Source organism: Pagrus pagrus (genome assembly GCF_965226575.1).
Source record: "Pagrus pagrus genome assembly, chromosome: 10".
NCBI lineage: Eukaryota > Metazoa > Chordata > Actinopteri > Spariformes > Sparidae > Pagrus > Pagrus pagrus.
Genome location: NC_140194.1, coordinates 16,171,072 through 16,196,851, shown reverse-complemented (window position 1 = coordinate 16,196,851; position 25,780 = coordinate 16,171,072). Strand labels below are relative to the sequence as shown.

Sequence of the window (25,780 nt, the reverse complement as noted above, 5' to 3'; positions counted from 1 at the left end):
AGGTGTTCCCATTTTAAAATCGATGCCCAAGCAAGAAAAATGAGGCGCTGATGAGAAATTGATGTGGAAAACAGTGTCTCCCCTTTTCATCACAGAATATCTTTGATTTGCAAGTAAACCTATTTTCCCTGCTTTGATTGGCTTGAGGATCTGGAAAGGTTTCAGAGATGATGAGCAAAAAATAGAAATGATTGGCAGCTGAGGAGAGAGGCCAAGAGGCAAGTGTGTGCAGTGTCACATCAGTGAACTAACTGCAGCCTGTAAGGCCTGTCTGCTCAGACTCAGAGAAGTGTGTTCACAGCTGAAACACACATCAGGAAACCCCCGATCCATTGGCTTTGCACAGGCGTTGCGCCATTGGCTGTTGTTTACTGGTATGAGTTCAGAAAGCTACAGTTCAGGTGTTTGTGTGATTTCTGTCTCTTTAAACACAAAAAGAGATCCAATGTGCGCCTCATTTTGCCTGTTTTATTCATGATGAAAAGGTAGATGAGGGCATGTGCAGACGTTTGTGCGCATGTCTCATAAACTGTAAGACTTCCAGCGACTTGGGAACATACTGTATCACCAAGCTGAGTACACTACACTGAGACACTACACTGTACACTACATAAATAATTGCTATCATTCTGATCCTGACATTTAAGAGCCTTAAGTAGGCAGTCATAGAAACTTACTGAAAGGATATTCCCTGTCATATCATATCTTTCTCAAATACACCCTCAACAAAAACTGTGTTAACTTGCCCCCCAGGAAGGTAGTTAATAGATATAATTTATGCAGCTATAACCACTTTTACTGACAGAAACAACAATGGAAGACCTTGAAATGCTGCCAGCTGTGCTACCAGTGATGTTGCATTAATAAGTGTGGAGCTGGCTACATGGCCAGATTAACCTAAAAAAAAGGGGCCCCAGGGCAAAAATTAATTGCTGGGCCCCTATTAACCATTTTTTTTCCTCCCACTCAATCTGTGTATTGTTTATTGTGTACAGTATTCCTGTACTGGAATAGTAACTGGCCCCAGGTTTTCTGTTCAGTATTCAAGCACAAATTGATTTAGCAAAACATATTAAGTAAGTGCAATATAAACTACAAAAAAAATCCCTAAACATGTACTTTCTTAATCAGATTCTTTCCGTGAGGGATGAACACGTGGGGTGGGATGTATTTTTTCTAACATTTAAACAGTTTCGCCTAAATTACTTCTGATTTAACTGTATTTTGTTGTTTACCTGCGCTTTTCTCACTGGTTTTAAGTGTTGCTTTACAAAAGGTGTCATCATGTACTTCTGCACACCAATCAGGTTTTAGCATGCCAGTTTCTGAGTTGTTTGGTTACTGTCAATCAAACCTGATCAATCCACGCAATTACTGATACCACTTCATTTCATGCACGACCCGCACTTCTCTGCCTTTGATTGGCTCGCATCTAACGTTGTCCTATGTCTGTTTCAACTGCTCACGTTGTAAATGTAAAGTCAAAGCTGGGGCACTTTTGATGACCCTGGTTGTCCTGCACTTTTCCATGGTGAGCAATAATAAGGTAATTCATTCATTCAATCCAATTCCAAGTAATGTAAATCTGTAGGAACTGCCAAACAAAAGGGGATTGAATGTAAGAATGAGTGAATACTGTAGGAGACAGACAATGCAAGTTCTGCTGGACAAAATGGAGCAGACTGCAGTCATTCAGTTCTCACTTGGCAAGTTGTGACAGCTGTTATATTCATTGTGGTAACAAGCTGTTACAGTGTCTGCTGCGTTTCCCGCTGAATCCTGATGTAGACTCTGTCATTTTCTCCATCTGAGAATTCTTCTAGCCAAAATTGTTATAACACTTATTTATATCACATCGCTGGCACTGCTATCTTTTATTTGGCTATGCCGGAGGTCTTCCAAGGGGCTCCATTAGCAGACTCCTCATCACTATGTTTACTTTGGTTCTGACACATATGCGGGAATGCTACATTCCCCATTCTCTTGTCTCGCCATCTCATGTTGGATAAATTATTCACAAGTGATCAGATTCCAGTAGTATAATTATCACTGTCCGACACCAACACCTCAGCAGTTTCTTAGCAACTGCTATCGGCACATTGTCTGCTTCCACAACAGCAGTATTTTCCATCGATTTGAAACCAGATTAATTGCTTGTGGAATTTATGAAATAACGCCATAGGGATTGTCCCAAAGACAACTGCACTCAATGTTCCTCATAATCAAGGATATCTTACTGTTATAGCAGAAACTCCTCATCTGATGTCATAACAAATATTTCAGCTTTCTCTTAGATCACACAGACATCCTTGGCAACACTGGCTCTTCATGTGGGATTTATAGACAGCGAAAAAGAGAGACAACAGCTCCATGCACACTGGTTGGGGAGATGAAAAACCTCTGGACTGTGCTCGTCCATTATTCATCCACACTTAGAGCTGGCCTGGGCTGTGTATGTCAGCATGGATGGCAGACAACCACCGCAGGCCACAGGCTGAGGGAGTCAGCCTTGGTCTTAGTCAGTGAGCTGGTGGCTCAGATGGCTGTGTGGATGGCAGCCAAAACAAACAGGAGGGAGGTTCAGAGAACGGAGCAGGGAAATTGTTGAGGCTTTGTTTTGGAAGATTTCAGATCGCTGATTGCCACTTGAAGAAGTTTGTGGGCCTTTTTGACTAAATAGTCCGCTAAGAATTCAACTTTGGACCCAAAACAGAATACTTGCTTACTTTTTTGTCATTGGATTTCCAACACATCTCAGGAAATGTGAATATTAGACTAATACCAGATTAAAAACGCTTTGTTAGAGAGGTCATTTTTGCATGGAATGTGCCAACAAACTGTTTTGCAATTGTGACATTAAATCAATGTTGGAAAGCTGTGCAAGGTGAGGATGAAAACACCAGAAAGGCGAGAGCCTAAACTGCTGAGTGTTATTTGTATTTATTTTTACTGCTTTTTAGGTAACTGTATTGAGCTATCTAGAGCAAGACCGATAAATTGGTCGATGATATCTTATTGCGGATTAGGAACCCTAACCCTAAGATAACCATCACAGAAAATATCATAGTTTAACAGCATTACGGTATACAGAAATACATTATTATTATATGTTACAATGCCCGTTAACCAATAAAAACAGAAGAGTGTTTTATAGTTAAACAAACGCTTTATTATAATTTCACAAATCATTATTTTCCAACAGAAACTGGATATAATCTTGTAATGTATTTATTTTTTATGAAACTACTACAGTAGAATTCAATACCTAAGATGACCAAATGTACATGGTATGATAACTTTCAGTTTTAGTACCACGTTATAGATTAAAACCAACATACCACTGCAAACTTTTCGCAGGTATATCATCTGTGTCGGTTGACATATTTCAACAAATTTCAGTATAGAAATGCCAAAAACCTGGTTGAGGTCACCAGGCTTATGATAGAAAATGTTTCTGGGACGAACATAGATCTCTTCCTTGGTTCGCCTCAGGGATGAAAGGAATTTTAGTATGTGTGTATGACTATCGCATCACAAATGAGAAACTGAACGAAGCGCTGACTACATCAGAGCACGTCTTCTCATGCTGCTTCAAAAGTTACCTTCACTGGCTGGCTATTCTGGGGAAAAATCATTTAGAAATAGTGTCACTGTTTTTTTTTTCAAAAACTAATTTAAGAGATCCTCATCAAAAATGTCAGATTCCTTTAACTCTCAAACATTATCAGTATTTGCCTAAAAAATCCAGTCACTGTCAGGAAACAAAATTCTCATCCCAAGTCAAAATACTGATACTAAGTAACAATACATCTAGAGCACCAATCTTGCATGGGCTGAAAGACGCTGCCCATAACCCTAAGCTGCAAGTTGGGTCCTGTGGTCAAAATGCAGGCACAGACACAGGTAAAAAGGTTTCCTGTAAAGGCTTCTGCACTCAAAAAAAGGTAGAAGGAAAATTGCTCCCATGGTTCATGGAGAGTTAAGGTGATCACACATTACAAAACACTTGGGTGATCATTTTGGCTGCCTACAGGGAGGCGGTGAATGGGAGGTGATGTGTTCTAAATTTAACAGTTCAGCAATCTGTCTCTGGAGGAGGCCATTTATCGCACCCAATGACTTTAACACGGTTGTCGCAGCATGGACCTATGTTTGACTGAGATCCAGATTGAGTGGAAGCAACTTTCCTCACTTCCTCACAGGATCTATAATCAGTGTCTAGTTGCTATTTTGAGGAAGTGTTCAAATAGGAGCTGACGACTCAATCGACACAATAACCAATCTCCTGTTTCTGTTTCTCTTTCGCATCGGATATTAAAGCTTGAGGTCTGCACAGTGCTCTATTTTCTTATCAGTGTACCATGGGAACTTCTCTGTGCTCGCACTTATATTGACATTTAAGGGATTTCGTCACATTGATATTAATGTGATACCAAACAATTCATCTCCTTCTGGTTAAATTGCATTTTCACAATTGATTTCCTGTTAAGTTTTTCAAAAGACTGATGCATTCTGAACACAGCAGACCAGTAAAAATGCTGTTCGAATTAGAATCTTCATTGTTTCACTGCATATTTTACAACATTTCAATTTAATTCTGTACATTTGCTGTTCACAAATAAATATAATGAAATATAATGTATTCAAATGCAGTACTGAAATGCCTATGCCCTATAAATCACATATTAAATCACATATTAACCCTACACTTAGCAGGCTGTGCAACAGTACAGAAAGGCGGAATTTCTGTAGCATGGTTTGAAAGTCTATTGTACCTAGACATAAAGGTGCCATTTGTAAGAAAAGTTGATTTTTGAGTCACATTCCTAACTCGTCAAAAACTGTCTCTTTGGGACGGCAGCCGGAAATGAGTCCTACAATTCCAAAGCGTCGACATCGACAAGTTGGGAAACCCAGAGCATCATTATTTGACGAGTTGGGATGGAGGGGAATTATTTTTTGGGCTTTTAGCCTTTATTTTGATACAACAGCTAGGAGAGTCAGACATGAAAGGGGGAGGGAGAGAGAGAGAAAAGCAAGGTCCAAAGGTCAGAACGGAGCCGAGGCTGCTGCCATACATGGGGCGCATGCTCTACCAGGTGATCTATCAGGGTGCCCCTTTAAATTATTTTTATGTGTTTGAGACTATCTGATAAGCATAAATTCAAACCGCTTTACAATTTGCCTCGCATTCTCCCATTCACAAACACGCCTCACCACAAAAGCGTCAGTATTTGATGACTTGGGAATGAGACTCAACAATCAAACAATCAACTATTGTTCTCCAGGAAGTTACATTTTGTTGCTTTAATCAGGGGTTTTGTGTCACAACTGCTCATTTAAATGCAGCTGAATCATGCAAACAGAGGCAAAGCAGCCACAGCAGGACTAGCTCTAACTACTGTGGCCATAGGTTGCTATGCTAACACCAGCTATTTACCCTACATTTTACATGACAAAGAGGAAACTTGATGCCTGAAAGTCTCCACACATTACCTTCTTCCCCACCGGTCAGCCTCGTTTCAACCCACTGTTGTGGTTTCATTTGAGGCTTTGGGTGACAGAATGTGCATAAACAGCAGAGAAGAACGAGATGGATAATGCATGTATTGCATTTGTCAAGTGGTATTGCATTGGCAGACTGCAGCAGGGAGAAGAACGGTGCTATAGTAGCCTGTGTCACAGTTGATCACTTTTGCATTCTATGCATGTTTGCAAATTTAGAAAACAGCCAAAAGAAAGAGACGAATATCCTATGCTGAATTCAAAGTCATACCCAGTCACCTCTCCCAAACTTTTAATAACCAAACTGCTGTGTTGATGGTGTTAAAGTATTGTTTATGTTAATTATTTTGCACAACTCAACAAAGCTGCAGTAAACAGTTTACTGTTCAGTGTTTGCTCTACGGCCAAACATAAAGTAATTTTTGTATATTTAAACAGTAGTTTATAAAAGTTTGAAGGCTATTTTACTAATACTGTGAACTGTGATATGTTGGCTGTACCATGTACCGAGTATTACCGTCTCACATAAAAACCTTATCGCATTTCTGAGTCACAACCTCCTTTCTTTGACATTTAGGTTGCTGCTGGGTTTTTGAGTCCTTGCTTTTTATTCAGCTCTTCACAGCAGAGAGAAGAAAGCGACAGAGGACCAAAGCTCCAGGCCAGATCAAAACCAAGGACACATGGTATGCACTTTCACCAACTTTGTACCCAGAATACAATGACTCACTTTTTTCTTAAAAGGGCATTATAGATACACATTAATCCTAATTTACTCAGTGTTCAAAAGAAAGAAAAGGTGTAGAAAATGTGAATTTAGACTTCAAAGGCGTCAAATGCTAGGATCCTAGTTTGTAATTAATCTTGATGATTTAGTACAACTCTGGCTGCCTTTCTCATTAAATGGGATTCTCCAGAGAAGCTTCTTCAGTGTTTAAGTGAAAACTGTTAGACAATTAACCTGTTATTACTTTTCAAAGTCAATAACAGAAATAAGATGATGGACCAAACCACCAGAGAGTGTCGCTTTATTGTTTCAGTTTGTTTACAAGATGGTTTAATACTTCTGGACTTCCTAAACTGACCGAATAATAAACATTTACTGAATAAATTCTATAAATGTGAAACTTCAAAGTCATGTTTGTTGGTTGGTTGGTTATTTGTAATGTTTTTATTTGATGTTTCTATAATAAAAGAGCACTTCAATATTCTGAAGAACCATTTAAGATTAGATTCCCAGAAAATACATCACCAGTAATATAGAGTGTAAACAGAAGTATGGCCAGATGGTGTTGTCTGCTCACAGTTTGCATCTCTTGCTGTTTATACTATTGTCAACTGCATGCATCTCATTTCATCCATAGGCTTTACTCATCACTATTTGTTACGTAGGCTTTCAGATGGGTTTGTTATGCTCCACACTCTCCAGTTGGCATTAAATTCTCTGCTTTTCTACAAGAAGGTTGAGTAATTTCAATACACTGCTCCAACAGTTTGTGCATGACTGTTTCAGTTTAATGGTTTTGGGTGTTTTATCAAGTCTTAATCAAAGGGTTTGATTTTTCGTCATTTTACACTATTATGGCAATTTAAGAAAGACATTTTCCATTTGTAATGCAACTTGGTTCCTAATCATATTTATATTTGTCAAAGTTTTTTGTTGCCCTCTCCAGCTTTGGTTGCAGTTTAGCCACTTGTGTCTTGAAATACTGGAGTGTTGCCTCCGAGATAATGTTGTGCCCCTCGTGTTTAGTCAGTGGAATGAGAACCTGTCTGACAGGGGATTTGTCATGGATGTTGACCATGTACTGACGCTCCATCACTCCCAGGTCTCTGTGTGGTTGTTTGTGACCTACCAGGCCTGGACGCAGACCCAGATCAGCCTGCTCTTTGGGAAATAATAACCACTCTCACAGAAAAAGGTTGAAGGTTAGGACAGATATCCAATAATAAAGCTGGCTAAGTCCTTGTTCCTGCATGCTGGTTTCTGCATTGACATTACCCATATGTCAATAGATCCACTTTATGATAGAGCTGGCTTAGTGGTGTTGACACTGAAGAGCTTTGTACGGCAAATGTCAAAACCGGCTGGTTTCATTGACTGACCCTCGGCCCCCACGGTTCAAGTTGACACCAACGACAATGATTCTCTTACAGAACCTCACGACACGCTGAGTCAGTCAGCAGAGTTGAATGGCAAACCTGTTGGAGACGTTCAGATTTTCTATTTTTAACAAATTTTATGCAAGTACAAGTCAGCTCCCATTTACTGACTGTTTCTGACATGTTCAGAATGAGTTCACATCAAATTGTCAGTCAAACTTACTTGATAAGCAGAGGTATGTCTGAAGATCACTCTGGTCAATGAAATTTGTATACCAGAGTGTGTACTTTGACCACTGCCACGCAGCAGTGCTGCTGAGGGTTTCATCTGCTGCATCTGCTGCTATTTTTAATGAAGTGCAAGGCAAGATAAAGATCAGATACAGTTATATTCAGCCCTCACACTCTCTATGTCCCTTAGAGACATGATGACTGAAAAACAAAACATAACCGCAAACTGTGCTAGCAAGTGAAGTTAACACATCTACTAGTATGCACACTGCGAGAGGGTCGAGGTGTAAATCAAGCCCAGAAAGTCAAAACATCTTACAAAGCGCCGAAAGCCTAAAGAGGGATTTATCATTGTGTTTTAAGGGATTATTGTGCATTTTCAAAGCCTGTACACTGGCTGAAAAGACAGCCTGTGGAGACTGCCAGAACTCTGATAGGTCAGCTTTGACTGCTTGTGTTTTCTCTGACGGGTGAAGATTGTTGATAGTTAAGGAACAGTCAGTAATGTTCTCCTTTTCAGTAACACATATCTAGTAAAGCCATCTGTACTGCAAACATTCTGCTTGCTTTGATCACTGCTCTTTACCACAGTGAATTAAAAACTGTAAACACAGCAATGCATGGCAGTAGGCTCCAATTATCAGTAAAGAGACAAAGCAAATTTTCCCATCATTGCTAGTAAAAAAGTATGACTACTGTGGGGATTATGATTAAAGCACAATACGGCCTGATGATGCACAATTCATCTGGTTTGCGTAAAATCTATGAATGCTATATACTATACATCAGGACGTTCATAATGATCAATAATGATGATGATGTGATTTTCCTTTACAATCGCTCAGAGATAGAGTGAGTAAGAGAAACAACAACTGCACCTAAAAAATACTGTCCTTCATCTGGTTAGTATATTTTTTTTATGTCTGTGACGTATTCTACAGATATAGACATTGAAACTGTAGCAAGACGCTGGTATGATGACTTTCCATAGATCATTTTCGGGTTTATTTTTGCCGAGAAAAGCATGTGTGAGGCGGAATACATAAATGAGACTCAGATTCACGGAAATGAAACGCAACATGTGTCATAATGTACACGTGCTGCTCATGCCGTGGAGATCCGTTTATGAAAATGTCTGTTGAATCAAAAATAAATTGAATTTAAAGGAAAAAATAAGTATATTCAGTGCATGATAAACACAGCTTCAACATATAAGAAGCAAGCAAGGGGGAAAAACAAAGTTAGAAAATAAACTTTCTAACACAAATCCCGCATGAATCCCCATCAAACAGTGCTAATAACTAAATGTGACCAAGATAACAAAGCGGCACAAAAACACTTTTCTATATTGTGTCAGTAAAAGGCCTCTTTCCTGTTTTTCTCTGTGGACTACATGCTCTCATAATAAATACTGTGGCAGTCCAAAGACCTGCGGGGCCCTGAGGAGACTGATTTAGCTGCCAATAAAGGAGCATATATGATTATGTCCTCTAAATTTGATTTGTACGGAAGGAAAGATGACTTGCACTTCCGATGGCTCTAATTATGCTTCATGGGGGCAATCATCACAACATCAGTGGGAATGTACTCTCCTTGCCATATTAAACATCCTGCTTCAATATGAATTATGCATGCCATATAAATGTTAAAGTGGATTAAGTGCCAAGATTAACACAAATTAAATTAAGCGAAAAAATCTTGTGTATAGAGGAACACTTGCCATCCCAATCGCAAAACCTACAAACCGACAACCAAATGCTGCCTATCAGTATCACACTTTGTATTCTGTTGTTTGAGCCTCTTACTGGATTTTCCACTTTGATGATAATGAAAGCACTCTGAATAACCCCCCCAGAAAAACCTTGCTCAAATAAAAAGTTTACTCAACGTACTTTTTCCAGACGTTTTGACTGAGATTGCATTTAAAAGGTACAGTGTGTAATATGTAGTGGTATCTAGCAGAACAGACTTGGCAGAAATGGAATGCAATATTCTAAAGTATGTTTTAATTAGTGTATAATCACCCGAAAATAACAGTCATTGTGTTGCCATGACCTTAGAATGAGCAATTTATATCTACATACGAAGCGGGTGGCTGCTATTTCCTGCAAAACAATTTCCATTGTTAGAAGTTTGAAAGCAAGTTTGAAACAACATTCTGATAAAGGATGGCAGACCATATTTATTTTGAACAAGAAAATCACAGGAGCATGAAGAAACGAAAACTCCAAGACACTAAACAAAATCAGGACAACCGGCAGCATAAAACAAGAATAACACTGGAGTTGCCTTTCAAAGATGGAAATATTTGCAGACTGATGCTGAAGTTGCCTGCTTTCTGCTGGACAGGTAAGTGTAACGTTAAAGATTACAACCATTGGTGAAGTGCTGCCGGAACGGACCGGAGCACTGCTCCGCCACTTTTTTTCTCCAAGTGAGGAAATGAAAATGTTCAGTTTGCATAATCCGGTTAATTGTTAAAATATTAAAGTGATGAATTGCTAAAACTACTGAGTTTTATGCCATGTTTTGAACAAAGGTTGGCATCTTCTCATTAGCAAAGCTGAACAGCTCTGCATGCTCGTTACATTACGTGAAGTATACTGTATGTAACGAGCTGGGCAATCTGTGTGCGAGGGTCTGCATTTCCCCGACCTACACACTCAAAACAAGTAACTAGTTACAGCACAGGAACAGAAGCAGCAACTGTGTTTAGGACCGGAGTCAGCAAATTATTAACATATATTCAGTTAAAACATGACGTGTCCAGGCTTTATGCATAGAGTGAATTAACATGACATTTTCAGTGGCAAAAATATTCGGTCCCGTCTGAATAAGAAGGCAACCAAAAGGAGGCATCCAAAAGCCAACAAAACCAAAACCTCAACAGAAAATTACAAGAATTTAACCACGTCTTTGGTAGCTCAACCCTCTGATTCCTTGCCCTTTAACGCACTGTACACACATTTTCAAATGTCCAAATGTTGTGTTGGGTCTCTCTAAAGTACATCACAAAAATGACAACATGTAGGTCTAATGAAGAACCCCTGCTTGCAATGTTCAAGCCTATTTCTTGTGAAAGAAAACAAGCACATCCTTGTCCAAAGCATCAACAGTCTGTTAACCACTTACCCCGCAGTGTAAAGCTGTCTCTGCACGCACGGCGGTGGCAGAAATAGCAATGTTCTTTTTGGCAAGGACATGAAGTCTCTTGAAACGACTTTGCCACTAATGAAGTGCATTTTGGTTGGGAAATATGGCTCATTTAAGTAAACATTCTGTAATATTTACCTCTTCCTCTGTAGCACAGTAGCTCTACACAAAAGGAGTGTAAAATCACAACAGTGCTTTACACTTGGGGCTCTCATTCACTCCTGAAGTTTTTCAGGAACTCGTAGAAGCTTCCTATACATCTGCACCATGAACACCGGTCAAACCCTTAAACAAACCATCTTTAGATCAAGCCCGTCCTCTTCAGAAAACTTTCCATATAGGTCAACTGTGAAAACAACATAGTAACAAGGATGAAGTCAGACAAAGCAAAATAAGAGATGGATGGTCGGTTTAAACAAGCACAGGATTCAAGTGTGAAACCAAAAGTTAACGTTGAGTTATTTTAACTTACTGACGTAGTTAAGTTATTTTTACCCAAACCACAAAGTTTTCCTGAACCTAACCAAGTAGTTTTCCTGCCTATACCAAACCGAAGTGCGAGCGAACAACTAAGGCCCAGTACGCCTGCTGATAGGCTGCAACACTTTTGGGAACGCTGATATATGTCATTTTGGAAGTGACTGGCAATCAACCTATTCAGTCGTTTAGGTATGAGGATCAGTTTCGTTTAGATAGGACTCTGTTTTTACTTGTGCAAACTATGTCTAACCCATTTATACAGATTACTAAGTGCCTGAAAAGCTGGTCAATGATTACTCGAACTCTGACTTGAGTAAAAACTTGTCTCAACTCAGGGCACCCACTATCTCACCTGGTAGAGCATACACCACACGTACAGAATGAGTGAGTCCTTAGCAGCAGCACAGGTTCAACTCTGACCCAAGGCCCTTTGTAACATGTCTGCCTCTGTTTCCTGTCAACCCCCCCCCAAAAAAAACATGATTATATGAAATATGTCTCAATTCAGAACTTTCTCGCCTTTGATACTTTCAGATTTTAGTCAGGCATGGACCTCACACTCCAAGTTGTTCAACACCCCAATGTTCCCTCAAAAATTGTATGGTGTTAGATTAGTGCACGCAACACCAGAGCCCATTTTTAGCCGGCGTTAACAACTGGCGAGACAAGAACAGATGAGACACAGCACGAAGGGCATGACACAGTGAAGTCAGAAGTAGTGCCTTAATAAACTCCCACCTGATGTCCCAACCTCAAAATCCTGTACCTTGTTAAAACTTCCTGGCTGAGCTCAAAGAAAAGTAGCCTATACGTCTCACTTTGCTATCACTCAATTACTGCAGAGCCTCTCAGCAGTACTCTGACCGAATACCATCTAGGACCCAGCACCTGCAGACAGCTAACAGACTGTATGCTCACATGAGTTTAATAAGTATATAATTTAACCTTGCTTTGACGGAGACAACTCTCTGGCTAAAGTAAGTACCTAACAAAAATCTTTCTAATTGAGCATTTTCTAAAGCATTTATACTGGTACACCTCCTGAGCAGGTTTTACTTGTTAGTGTGTCAAATCAAATTCAATAAACATACTCCATTTATACTGCATTCATTTTAGAGCATATTTTTCTTGCATGTAGTAATACACACAATTTGGAAATTAAATGTAATATTATCATCCAAGTATAGACAAAAGGCTCTGTATTAATAGTCCATGGGAAAGCCTCGTCTTTGATGGGCACAGAGTAGCCTAGCACAATTATCCTAAACAATAAAACATTCAAATTGTCATGATACGATCTTATTCTTTGTCTTTATCAATTAATGTGCCCATTTAGACAGGAAATTTTGCTCATTTTCTCTGACTAATTGCTTTGACCAGGCTTGGACCTGCTATGCTGTTATAATAGGATTTTGCAAGAGCCATTTTCTAAGGGATTATAGGGCTGGTGCTGCCTTCAGTACGAGCTCTTACTTAAGCCAGTTTCGCTTAAGAAGGTCACAATACCTTGGAGGGGCTGGGTCCCAGGGAATAAATGTTTTTATACAGTCTTTACATTTGGGGACTTTAATTGATTCCCTAGTGGAGGTGGTTGTACAAAATTGCTCTGAAAATATTCTTTAGTGCTGGGTCTGCCATTTCTACAAAGCTGCGATATTACATGAAGAAATACAACATGTATGTCAGACTTGATTCACGATATGTAGCTTGATGAAGTCTCAGCAGGCTTGATGGAGGATTACAAGGAATTGCACCATTGGCAAGGGTGGGGGTGGGGAGGAGGGGGGGGTCAACATTTGGTCATATTATAATTTCTAATCAAATAAAAGTTCTTTGTGAAGTTTGCTTATGAGTAAAGTTGGTATATAGGCACACTTGTTAAAACTACACACCACACATCCAAGTTTGACCTGAGAGCAGGCAATAATTTTGTCAAAGAAATCCAATTAAAAGCACCTGGATCCTGAGGAAACAGGGGAGACTGATACCTTTTAAAAAGCTATTTCTTAAAGCCGCAGGCTACTGGGGGCTACCGGGGCTCTGGTTCTAATAGTCTGAGGGAGACGTGGTTCCCTGTTCTGACAAACGATACACTGACACGTGTAAAAACCAACACACAAGCACACCATTACACAAGCTAGGAATGTTTTTGGCACTGATCCTGATCTGAGTTCTTTCAAACTGGGTATTTGCGGCTACAGACTCCAATCCAGCACTTATGTTTACCTAACTGTTGATTAAATATGTATCTGGCATATTTAAACAGCTGCAGTGTGCTTAATTTGGCATATCTTACTTTTCACAAGCTTCTTGCTCTACATACTGAAGTTCCTGATTCAAAACTATGAAGTTGATAAGCTTTAAATTTTGATATAGAATTAAGTTTCACCAGGATGATGCGACTGACACAGATAAGAAGCGATCAACACGATTGTACAGTGGTTTTGCAAAGTGATGCTTCTTTTACCTCATAAAAAGCTTTTGCAAGAGTACCGTCAGTGGCTTGCAGAGAGAAAGCAAACCTTACAACAGAAAATTATTATCTTGGCCTGCCATCAAGTAATACATGACAATAACATGCCACCACTGATGCTTGTTATCTTTAAAGGTGCAGTAGGCGATTCTGGAATAACATAGATGATTGTTACATCGAGTCATAAATACTGATGTCAGCAACAGTCAAAAGCAACATGCTAAAAGTGAGAAGTTGCTTGCTGAATGTTTTGTACACTGCTCATTGCTAATAAGAGAGAAGAGATGACAGATTCATTACTGTTAGGATCTAGAAAATATGTGTATTTTGCCAACGCAGGTGAAAGAACAGAGTCAATCACCGGTGCGACAAAATCATTTTTCACATTTGCATGATTGATTTCACCCACATAAAAATTAAAATGCTTGCAGTGTAGAGCCAGGCTGTCATTTAGTACAGCAACACTAGCAGAGTGAGGTCGACAAAACGCAGTAGAGTTCAGTAAAGAAAGGATCTGCTTTTGATCAGCTTTAGTTTAGTTTATATGCACAGATTAGAGTGGCACTGATCGTTAGCACTGGCTTGTAACATCCCTATCTCAAACTTATCAACCTGCAAAAACTATTCACAGATATTCTGACTCATTCATCAACACACAGTTGACGCCTTATCAAACATAACTAGAAGAGTTCTGTTACCGACATCCCAGTTGCATCGCAATTATACAGTGTGAATATCCATTGTTTACTGCTGAGCTAATTAGACGGATTAGTCCAGTTTTGCACATAATAAAAGATGAAAAACACAGCTGAATAGTGTCAAAATGTGAAATCCCCACAATGATGTAACACAGAATGTAACTGTAGCATGTCGGAGTCTGTTCATTAAATCACACTACCTCACTCACCTTTACGACAGGTCGTTTAGGTGTTTGTGAAGAAGGAAAAAATCTTAATTACAGACAGAAAAAAAAACAATTTAAGAAACTTTTACTGGCTGTTTTGTTTATGTGTGCCTCAAATCTCAGGAGATGGACATTTGCCACCTTTTGGTCTAGGATGCATGTGAAAAACATGCATTGTTTTGGCTATGAATTGCAGTCTTAAACCCTATTTTTACCAGACTTGTATAACCTCTGGGCCTCTAGTAATTTGTAATACCTGCGGAGAATATACGTAATCTTAATCCTGTGAGAATCTGCCAAAAATTCCACCTAAAATTACCACCCATATTTTGCCAAACACAGTATTATCCTGTGATAATATTAGTCCTGGGCTAATCTGCATGTTTTTCTTTGGTGTTGTTTTTTTATCAAACATCTGTTTTCTGTTGCCAGACAACAGAACAATTGTGAAATATGACTGCAGCTAATAATATGTCGAACAACATTCAACAGCTGTGCTGTGAGATCATCTATACTGACATTTAAAATTAGTGATGACAGAAGGTTGTGAGCAACGAAAGGTTAGTACAGCAACAAAGCATCCGTTACTTGATCTAAATGAGCTGTGCATTCATGTGTATTTATGCTTCTAACACATGCAGAAAGTGAACAAAACAACTGTTAACTATACTATCAATGTGGCTGTTAAAGAACGAACACTCCGCTTCTGAAACATTGATGATACATTGTTGCCTTGAAATCATATGCGGGGGAAATTGTCAGTTACTTAATCCTGTACGAATGCGCCACACAAAACACTAATGCAGCGGGGTCATCTCTAAATCACCTGAGGTCCCTCAGTAATATCAGTACTGTATGAATAGGGCTTTAAGTGTGCAGTGTTGTGTTATGGACATTGTACCCTTTTGGTGCAATATTAATCTTTATGATGGTGAATAACACAGTCTGGTGTTGAACAATTCTCAAGAAAATCAGCTAGCAGCTAAAGTGATTAAGACAAGAGACAACCAGAAAGACAAGAAACTGCTGTACCAGATCTGGCTGTGTGGTGCTGTTGGCAGTGTAATCACAGACTCCATTCTCAGTGACACAAGAAAAGTGTTATGCATTTTAAGGCCTTTCATCATCAGTTATGCTGGTATTGCTGGTAAATAAAGCTGACTGATAAATAATTGATCATTACTTGCATCTGTCTTCACCAAATTCCACTTCAGAACAACATTTGTATGTTTCCTTCCTTCTCTGTGGCCGTCTAATATTGCTAATTCTCACACTTTTTCAAGTTGTCATGGCAGAGTATTAGGTTAAGCTTTCAACTTGAAATGATCACACCTCAGGTTATCCCAATAGATTGTAATACTACATAACACTGAGCATGACTTATATAATATAAATACTGTTCAGCTGTTTCATCTGCACAGAACTGCCAAGCATTGCACATAAAACTGTAAAACATAATGATCGCTACAGTTTATGGCTCCTTTATTCCTAAACATGAAGGACTATCTTTTGACAACCCCTATGACTCAAAAGAAGGGGAAAATGAGCAAAAGAAAGCAAAAATTAAGAGAGGAGGAGACCAATCACCTCTGCCTAAAGGGTTTTCAGAGTAATTGAAGCTGAAATACAATCACGATGCAGCAGGGTGTCAGGGTGTCACACGAGGCAGCTAATTGGGGGCAACCCCTTGTACACCACGTAGTGATTAAGCGGGAGATGGCATTAGAGGATTGGAGCAAGTTTAATTGGGTGTGTTGAATAACTTGATAACTTTTGAGGTTCCTGTTCATTCGTGTGATCTCTTCATTTCTGGTTATCTACCAAGAATAATGGGCTAATTCTTCTGATCAGCTCTGAGGAAAGAGGAAAAGTACTCACATAAAGGTGATGCAACAAGGATGTCCATAATTGGCCGCAATTCAAAGCATCTCTTTCAGATTTGCACCTGCTTTTTTTTAATAGAATACGCTGTGATGTCTCCGTCTTTGAAGAGAAGCCTGGTTTTCCATTTGGAACATCGAGTTGTAACTGGATTTGTGACAAACAGAATCAAAACAAAAGACCTGCTGTGAAGCAGATTGCAAATTAGCTTGCAGAACAAAAGATCTGAGGAAAATGATTAAAACTAGTTTTTGTTTACTCTGATCTTGAAAAATGTCTTCATTTGTAACAGAGTATAGGCTAATTATGTTTTTTTCATATTATACTAGTTGGGGGGAAGTATGGAAGCAGGGCAGCTAATTGCATGGCGATGTACAAAAGTAGTGTTCGTATTTCAGAAAGCTTTGTCAGCTCTACCAGTTACATCTTATCTTCATCCACAGTGTCTTTCCCTGGTGTATAGCCTGCCTGAATACATTCTACAGCTTGTACAGAGTATGAGGGGAAATTACTTTCTATGACGTGAGAGTGTCTTCCTCCATAACTGTCAAACCTTGAGAGTAAAATCAATTCACAGGAAAGGGAATATTCTCACACATTTCCTGAAAGAACTAAAAGACAGAGAGAAAGAGAGAGGGACAGTGAGAGAGAGAGAGAGAGAGAGAGAGAGAGACCAAGAGAATACACTGGTTTCCATAGCAATTGTCGGCACTGTCACATGGTTACCTAGGAACTAGTCCTGTGATGCTGTGCAATTTATTTGTTTATGTTTGGCAAACGTCCAGCTGTCGCTTACATAGAACAAAGCCATATCTTCCCATGCCATTTCTGACAGGTAAAGAACTATCTGGAGTGACAGAAAACTCCTGCTTATCTCACATAATATCTCTACGTACCATAATTACATCTTAAAATGTAGAAAACACCGGGTCATATGCAGGTCAAGAGGACTGCACACAGGCAGCATCAACCCTGAAACTCCATTTGGTGCGGTCTGATCAATGCTCAGTGGATGTAAATGCAAGTGCATCATCGGTCACACTGAATGAAGATTAAATGCAAAAGCTGTCTCAAGTAATTTATGTAAATATGAATCACTCTTCAAAGCCGTAGTGTCACCTTTGATAAAGACTACCAATGCTCCATTTGTCTGAAAGCATGTTCCATTTGGCACAATTTGATTACCAGGGATGGGGAAAGATACATTACAAGCAGCTGGATTACAATAATCACATTAGTGAACTTAACTCAGAGTAATGATTGCTCACAACCAATGCAAAGTAACAAAATACAATTAAACAGTTGGGTTGCAGATGAACACATGCAAGCAGACAACTTAAAAGAACTTAGATGAAGTCCACTGACGTTAGTTATGATGGTACAATGCCTCATGTTACCGTGACTTATAATGAAGACTGAAAGCAGCGAGTCCAATAGAACCCAATGTGACTGAAAATAGAAATACTCAAGTAAAGTATAACCTCAAAATTGTAATTAAGACCACTATAAGAGTAAACTCTACTAAAGCCCAACAGATACTTGATTTTCGGGGCCGATACCAATAACGACATCAGTCAATTAAAATTTCCAATATCGATATACTATCGATTTTTTGTATTTTGTGATTTAACAATGTTGTTATCAAACTTTTGTGTCAAAGATATGTAACAGCGGCAGGTGATTTCACAGTTTAACAATTAACCTTGTTGTCTAAAATGACACCAGTACAATAAAACAGTACTTGCTGGGAACTTAATGACTATAAATTATCCTAAGCATCTTTTTCTATATTAGAACCTATTTTAAAAAAAAGTCTTCATACCAGCACATTTGGACAACATATGCGCCAATACCGTCATATCTGTGAAAGACCGATATTGGCCAATAATATCCTCCAGCCGATATGTCGATCAGGCTCTATATTGTACTTAATTACATTACATTAGTGGTTATTCTAAATTTTCAGACAAAGATTTTCTCTTTTACTTCATATGTTTATATTACAGTTCCAAATTTAAGTAATTGGTACAGGTATCCGCCCTGAAAAAAAATTTCAGTCAATCACAAACTACAATTGATAGCAATCTAAAAATGTTCTCAACCCTACTAAGTACTCCTGCACTTAGGTACAGTTTTCTAAAGCTAAATAATACTGACTAATACTAAATAAATATACTATTTCATTTACAATGTTGAAGGTTAGGTTCCAAACAATGCCACATGACAGTTACAATTATGGAGAGTGAGAAAATGAAGTGTGCTTATATAACAGCGAGGGTGTAAGAGAGTGTTTACAGGGTGACAAGAGGTTTTGAGCTCATCTGCCTAATGAGTAGACTGACTTGATTACCCCTCCACCCCCGTGACTGTCTAAAAATCCACCCCTCTTCTAATCAGAAATCACTGCAATTATGCTTCTCTACGGGGTGGTAAAACATGACTGCACAAATGTTACTTTCACTTTAGAAAGAGAATTTCAATCACAGGAGACTGTTTGAGCAGTAACTTTCATTACGCAGCAATCATCATCTGGTTGCAAATAAGGCAAACTTTCAAATTACAAACCCAAATTGTTCTTTATCTTTAAAATATAGATTTTTTTTTTTATCATTTAGATAGAAAACACACTGACTTTTGTGTAAATATTTTAACAGAAACAACTGTATGTTCCTCTACTTCACAGTTCCTTTTTTCCTCACTTTCACCATTGCATATGCTGTTCAAGAGTGCCCTCTGCTGTTCTAGCAGGTATATTACACAATAACTAGAATACAGAGTATCACCAACTCTTTTATGTTTGATTTCTTCGTACATAGAAGTGACTAAAAAAAAGGAAACATGTTTTATAATGTACAGTATATCCACATATATGAATCAAATCAAACCCAAATCAATTGTATTTATATGGCCCAAAATCTCAATCACAGTGCCTCAGTGGGCTTTACAATCTGTACAATAGCGACATCCACTGTCCTTAGGCCTTTGAACATGCCACAACCTACAACTATCAAATGAGTGACAGTAAATACAAAGTTGATCAGAGAAGTTAAGTATCACTCAACTACTTTACTCAACACAAAATGACTTAGGGAGGTTGGGGTGTCGATAAAGGTTAAATTAAATGTGTAGCATTATTTTTGTAGACCAAAAATATTCACAAAAAGACAAAAATAAAAACTCTGATATGTCATACAATGATCGACCATCTACTTTAAGTAGAGTCATTAAAACATTTTTTTGAGACACATCCCACAAACTACTGTAAGATAAAGACCAGTTTTTATTTCACATGTATAAGAGTCTCCTTAGAGACCGTCAAAAATTGCCGTCGCCGACTATATTTCAAGTCGTCTAGGCGGGGTATTGGGTAAAGTTTTCAACTAGCAATAATCGCGCCTCGGATAAACCTCATAGGCTACGATACTGCCACTGCGCAAAGCTGACGAACAGACGGAGACGACAGGGTAGTCTCTCCGGTCCATACACGTCTCTGTCATGGTTTCAACAGTGGGCGTGGTTACGAGTATACGACTTTATAATATATCGTTATAATTATGAAGAAATTTTATCCCGAGAGAGAGGGCATGGATAGATTATTCATGCATCTCCAATGTGTGTGAACAGCACATGTGTCGAAGACAGAATAAGACTATAGTATGCATAAAACAGTAGTGAATGTGTAATCGTGTAACCACGCAGTCGTCATAATATCTTCTATAACATCTTTTTGTTTCAACTTTGTGGTCGGATCATGCAGTTACTTGCTATCAGTTGAAAAAGTCACGAACAAGCAATCCAACATACAAACTCACCCATAACGTTAAAGAAATACACAAGAATTGTAACAAGTTATAAAAGGAAGTGACGTACCCCGCGGTCCGTCTTTGTTTTAGCCCCCCCGAACACAGACAAATGAAAAGCTGCAGTATAACCGGGAACTACGAGAATTGAGAACTATATTGACTGAACGCCTTCCGATTTTGAACGTCCTTTCACCATGAGGAAACGGCACATTTTCACTGTGAACATTATAAGAGTCTCCTTAGAGACCGTCAAAAATTGCCGTCGCCGACTATATTTCAAGTCGTCTAGGCGGGGTATTGGGTAAAGTTTTCAACTAGCAATAATCGCGCCTCGGATAAACCTCATAGGCTACGATACTGCCACTGCGCAAAGCTGACGAACAGACGGAGACGAGAGTGTAGTGTCTCCGGGCCACACACGTCTTTGTAATGGTTTCAACAGTGGGTGTGGTTACGAGTATACGACTTTATAATATATCGTTATAATTATATAGAAATATAAACAATGTTATCCCCAGAGAGAGGCCATGGAGAATTTATTCATGCTTCTCCAGTGTGTGTGAACAGCACATATGTAGCAGACAGAATGAGACTATAGTATGCATAAAGCAGTCCTGAAGTGTAATCGTGTAACCACACAGTCGTCATAATATTTTCTATAACATATTTTTGTTGCAACTTTGTGGTCGGATCGTGCAGTTACTTGCTATCAGTTCGAAAAGTCACGAACAAGCAATCCAACATACAAACTCACCCATAACGTTAAAGAAATACACAAGAATTGTAACAAGTTATAAACGGAAGTGACGTACCCCGCGGTCCGTCTTTGTTTTAGGCCCCCCCAACACAGTCAACCGGGATACATGATTACGTTCTGACCATGTCACTTTTATTTCTACTCAAATATTAATCGCATTTTAACAGAGAGGAAATCGTGTACAGATAACAGAACGAACCGACACTACAATCGCCTTTAGACGTACATACTGATATACAGACGGACGAAAGTGAAGTGCCAAAGCACAGCCAGACACTACAACAATAGAATACTGTGATTAAATAAACGCTTTTCGATAAAGACACTTCAGCATCATGTTTTCACTGTAGACATTAAATGAGTCTCCTTAGAGACCGTCAAAAATTGCCGTCGCCGACTATATTTCAAGTCGTCTAGGCGGGGTATTGGGTAAAGTTTTCAACTAGCAATAATCGCGCCTCGGATAAACCTCATAGGCTACGATACTGCCACTGCGCAAAGCTGACGAGCAGATGGAGACGAGAGTGTAGTGTCTCCGGGCCACACACGTCTTTGTAATGGTTTCAACAGTGGGTGTGGTTACGAGTATACGACTTTATAATATATCGTTATAATTATATAGAAATATGTAGAAATGTTATCCCCAGAGAGAGGCCATGGGGAATTTAATCATGCATCTCCAGTGTTTGTGAACAGCACATGTAGAAGACAGAATAAGACTATATAATGCATAAAACAGTCCTGAAGTGTAATCGTGTCGTCATAATATCTTCTATAACATATTTTTGTTGCAACTTTGTAGTCGGATCGTGCAGTTACTTGCCATCAGTTCGAAAAAGTCACGAACAAGCAATCCAACATACAAACTCACCCATAACGTTAAAGAAATGCACAAGAATTGTAACAAGTTATAAACGGAAGTGATGTACCCCGCGGTACGTCTTTGTTTTAGGCCCCCCGAACACAGCCAACTGGGATACACGATTACCTTCTGACCATGCCACTTTAATCTCGAATGAAATATTAATCGCATTTTTAACAGAGGGGAAAACGTGTAGAGATAACAGAACAAATCGAAACTACAAATACAATCGCCTTTTTCACGAGTATTCATACAGACGGACGCAAGTGAAGTGCCGCAGCACAGCCAGGGACTACGAGAGTATGGTACAGTAAATAAAAGAACGCGTTTCGATTAAAAACAGTCGATTACTACACGGCAGCTTCAACGCATTGTTTTCATTTTCAACATTATATCAGTCCCCGTGTGGAGACCGTCAAAAATTGCCATTGCCGACTGTATTTCAAGTCGTCAAGGCGGGGTATTGGGTAAAGTTTTCAACCAGCAATAATCGCGCCTCAGGTAAACTTCATAGGCTACGAAATTGCCTCTGCAAAAGGATGCAGCGAGTAGATCACTGAGGTGGTCTCTCTAAGATCTACATACCCCTATGTTAAGGGTTTTAACACGCAGAATAACTGTTAGGAAACCAGTCCTTATACGGATGTTAACTTTCATGATTGGTAAAGCAACGTTTCAAACAAAGGTTTTTACTGTTCGTGTAATTATTTATTAAGAAGCATTATTTATGGGTGTGTAAACATGCCTGATTTCTGAAGTTGAGAAGGTGGGGGCATAAACTGATCGTGGTTTGGAGTGAACAAAAAGTAAAAACAAAACAAAACAGAAGGTAGTTCAGACTAGCTCTACTGAGTAGTACATTTTTATTTTGGCACATTAAACTATGCTTTGGGCCAGATGTAGTCTAATTTTTGTTTAATGAAACCGATAAGAATACAGCACAACCTCAGACTTGCTATATAAAAAGCTACACATCTTATTACAAATATTTAATACATGTACGTAGTGTTTATGTGAGGACTCGTCTAACAAGAAAATAAACACTATACAACTGTAGATACAGCAAGATTAAGAGATACTGCTTTCAAGACTTCAGGCATAGTATACATCCTGTACACTCGTCGATAATACCACTGCTGCTAGCTTATGTTTTCACTTCATTGACAAATAATCCAGTCTCCTTAGAGACCGTCAAAAATTGCCGTCGCCGACTATATTTCAAGTCGTCTAGGCGGGGTATTGGGTAAAGTTTTCAACTAGCAATAATCGCGCCTCGGATAAACCTCATAGGCTACGATACTGCCACTGCGCAAAGCTGATATGATGTAGGTATAGTCAGGAGTGTTGTTCTGCTTCATGTAATATTAGGTTACGGTTTTTTAAGTTTTAATTTGGGGCGATCGCACCGTCTTCTGAGCACGATCGTCATATCACAACATATACTCCAGAATCCAGCTGCTATGTGTAAGCTTAAATTCCATTTTATGTTAACATTTCATTCAAACTATCGCAGTGCATCATGGGATACAATCCCTATATTTTCTATCCAGCCCTAGCGTCTGATTTTCCTTCACTTAAACGCATACTAACATTTCATATTGTACAGAGATTGCGCGTTTATATATAAAAAACAACATTATTGTAAGTAGTTTACGTTTTAAAGCAAATCGGACGGTCTACGGTGGCTCCTTTGGCTGACTTTCTAATCGCGGATTTGTGTTCGCGAGGGCTGACAAACGCGAACACTCGAGTTTAAAGGTGTTTCAGCCTTGCAACAGTAAACAGCCACTGCCCTCTACGTATACATTAAATATGGTGTAAATTCAGACATTTTTGTTAGAGGAAAAGCATCTCAAACGAGCAGGAAAACGGATTTCTGCTCATCATAACGCCAGCCTCAACATGGCTATGCCACTGAAACACCACCAGATGTCGGTAAAAACAAGGGCAAACTTCTTTTACTTTCCTCAATAGGGTCTGTTGATTTGAAAAATTAGCAAATATATAATATTAACCTACTTCCGGACCAAAAATATGTAATGATTTACAATCTTATAAAGGTGTCTTTGCGGAACTAACGCAAACGTTAGCGACGAATTTATTTAGCTAGTACGTTCACCTGAATGTTTACGTAACTTTCACCGTTGGGATAATTTACGTTATCTGTCAGGATTAATCGCCGTCCAAATAAATTTAAAACTGTCATAACAGACAATGACAAAGCAAAAGTTGTGACACATTTGAATGCCATCTTCTATTTGCGAGTGCCATACCGTGACATTATGTGACATGCGACAGTAAGTAGTTAGATTGACCTTTCCTCACCTGCTAATTTAGCTGCTGCGGCCTCCGTGAAAAGTCTCTTGAAGAAGCAAAACTTTCAGGAGAAAAAAACGTGGAATTTGATCCAAGTGTTACATCCAAAGCACAGAGAAATTAATCCAAAAGAGGGCGGTCAGGGTGATAAGTTACCTTCCACCTGGTCAGTACCTGTCAGAGACGATGCCCTGCCTGCGGCCGGTGATGCTGGGCTGAGGTTGTGTAACAGGAGTGAAAAATGGCGGACCGGAAATTCATTAAACAACTGTTTGGTTTTCGTGCTTTTACTTGTGCTATGTTTATAATGGATTGCCTTTCATAGCATTGCCTTAGACAAATTCAGTGTTTGCAGAAACCCATTAATTTTAAGCATTGGGCCCCGGACGACTTTAGACTGTCAACTCTGGAAGTACACGCCGCTGAATATTTAATATTCCTGGGAAAGTCTAAAAAGGTGAACTGTGCTGTTGTTAGTAGTGGCAAACTAGTTTTTGCCAATTATTTTGCTGTTAAAATTTGTCACGATCATCTTCTCATTTCAATACGGAACAATGTTTCAAAGTGGACGGAGCTATATTTTTCAGAAATGAAAAGAAAGATACAGACAATAAAAAACAAACATCTAGAGGCCTACCTAGATTAACAAGCACAGGTCTTACTAGAAATGTAAATGTGTGCACAGAGCTGATACACAAATTTCACCCTGAAGAGTCAAAGTTTGTGGACCGATACAGTACATTTTTGTTCATGTTTGATCATCAGTTTGGCTCAAGGGATTAACTACAGTTTTAAGACTGTGGTTTGAAGGGGGATGTCATGGTAACAGTAACAAGGGCTAGACCATTCATTCATTTAAAAAGAAAGTAATAAGACAGATTTTTCAGTTCTAAAATCCCCTCGGAGCCACTTAATTGGGGATGTCTGATACTGTACATGTATTCTGATCAGGCTTTAAGCACTTAGTAATGGTATGCACTTTGCACACTGTGTGTTTGTGGTATGACGCAAACTGTAATTTCACTGTGTGGATATTAGAAGCCCTTTCGCTTGTTGTGAGGCTTCAGTGGGATAATGCAGGTGCTTCTGGGTGCTCAGCAGATAAGCATTGGCGTGCCAGGTGTTAAAGCTGCCTGGGCTGACACATTAGACAGGGATTTTCTCCTGCCAGAATGTCAGGCCAATGAGGTTCATAGAGGTAGGCTTGGATCACTGTCAGGGACAGGTAAGTACGCAGATAAGGGGATTACACCATGTTTGCGCCAAGTAATCTCAAATGAATCCTGCCAGCCTCTGTTTCATCCTCACCTGG

General features: G+C 39.2%; 1 protein-coding gene across 9 annotated transcripts in view; it reads right to left on the bottom strand.

Moving 5' to 3' along the window:
• Positions 1-24,706, bottom strand: part of shisal1b (shisa like 1b) — a gene marked incomplete at its 3' end in the record, with an annotated part of 105,827 nt that extends 81,121 nt beyond the window's left edge. For 2 of the 9 annotated variants that reach the window (XM_084363728.1, XM_084363738.1), the window contains exon 1: positions 24,478-24,706. Of the gene's footprint in view, positions 1-16,727; positions 17,365-24,467 lie in introns of those variants that run through there. The other 7 variants (XM_084363731.1, XM_084363732.1, XM_084363735.1 and 4 more) reach the window with 7 other exon arrangements.
• Between the last annotated feature and the right edge of the window lie 1,074 nt (positions 24,707-25,780).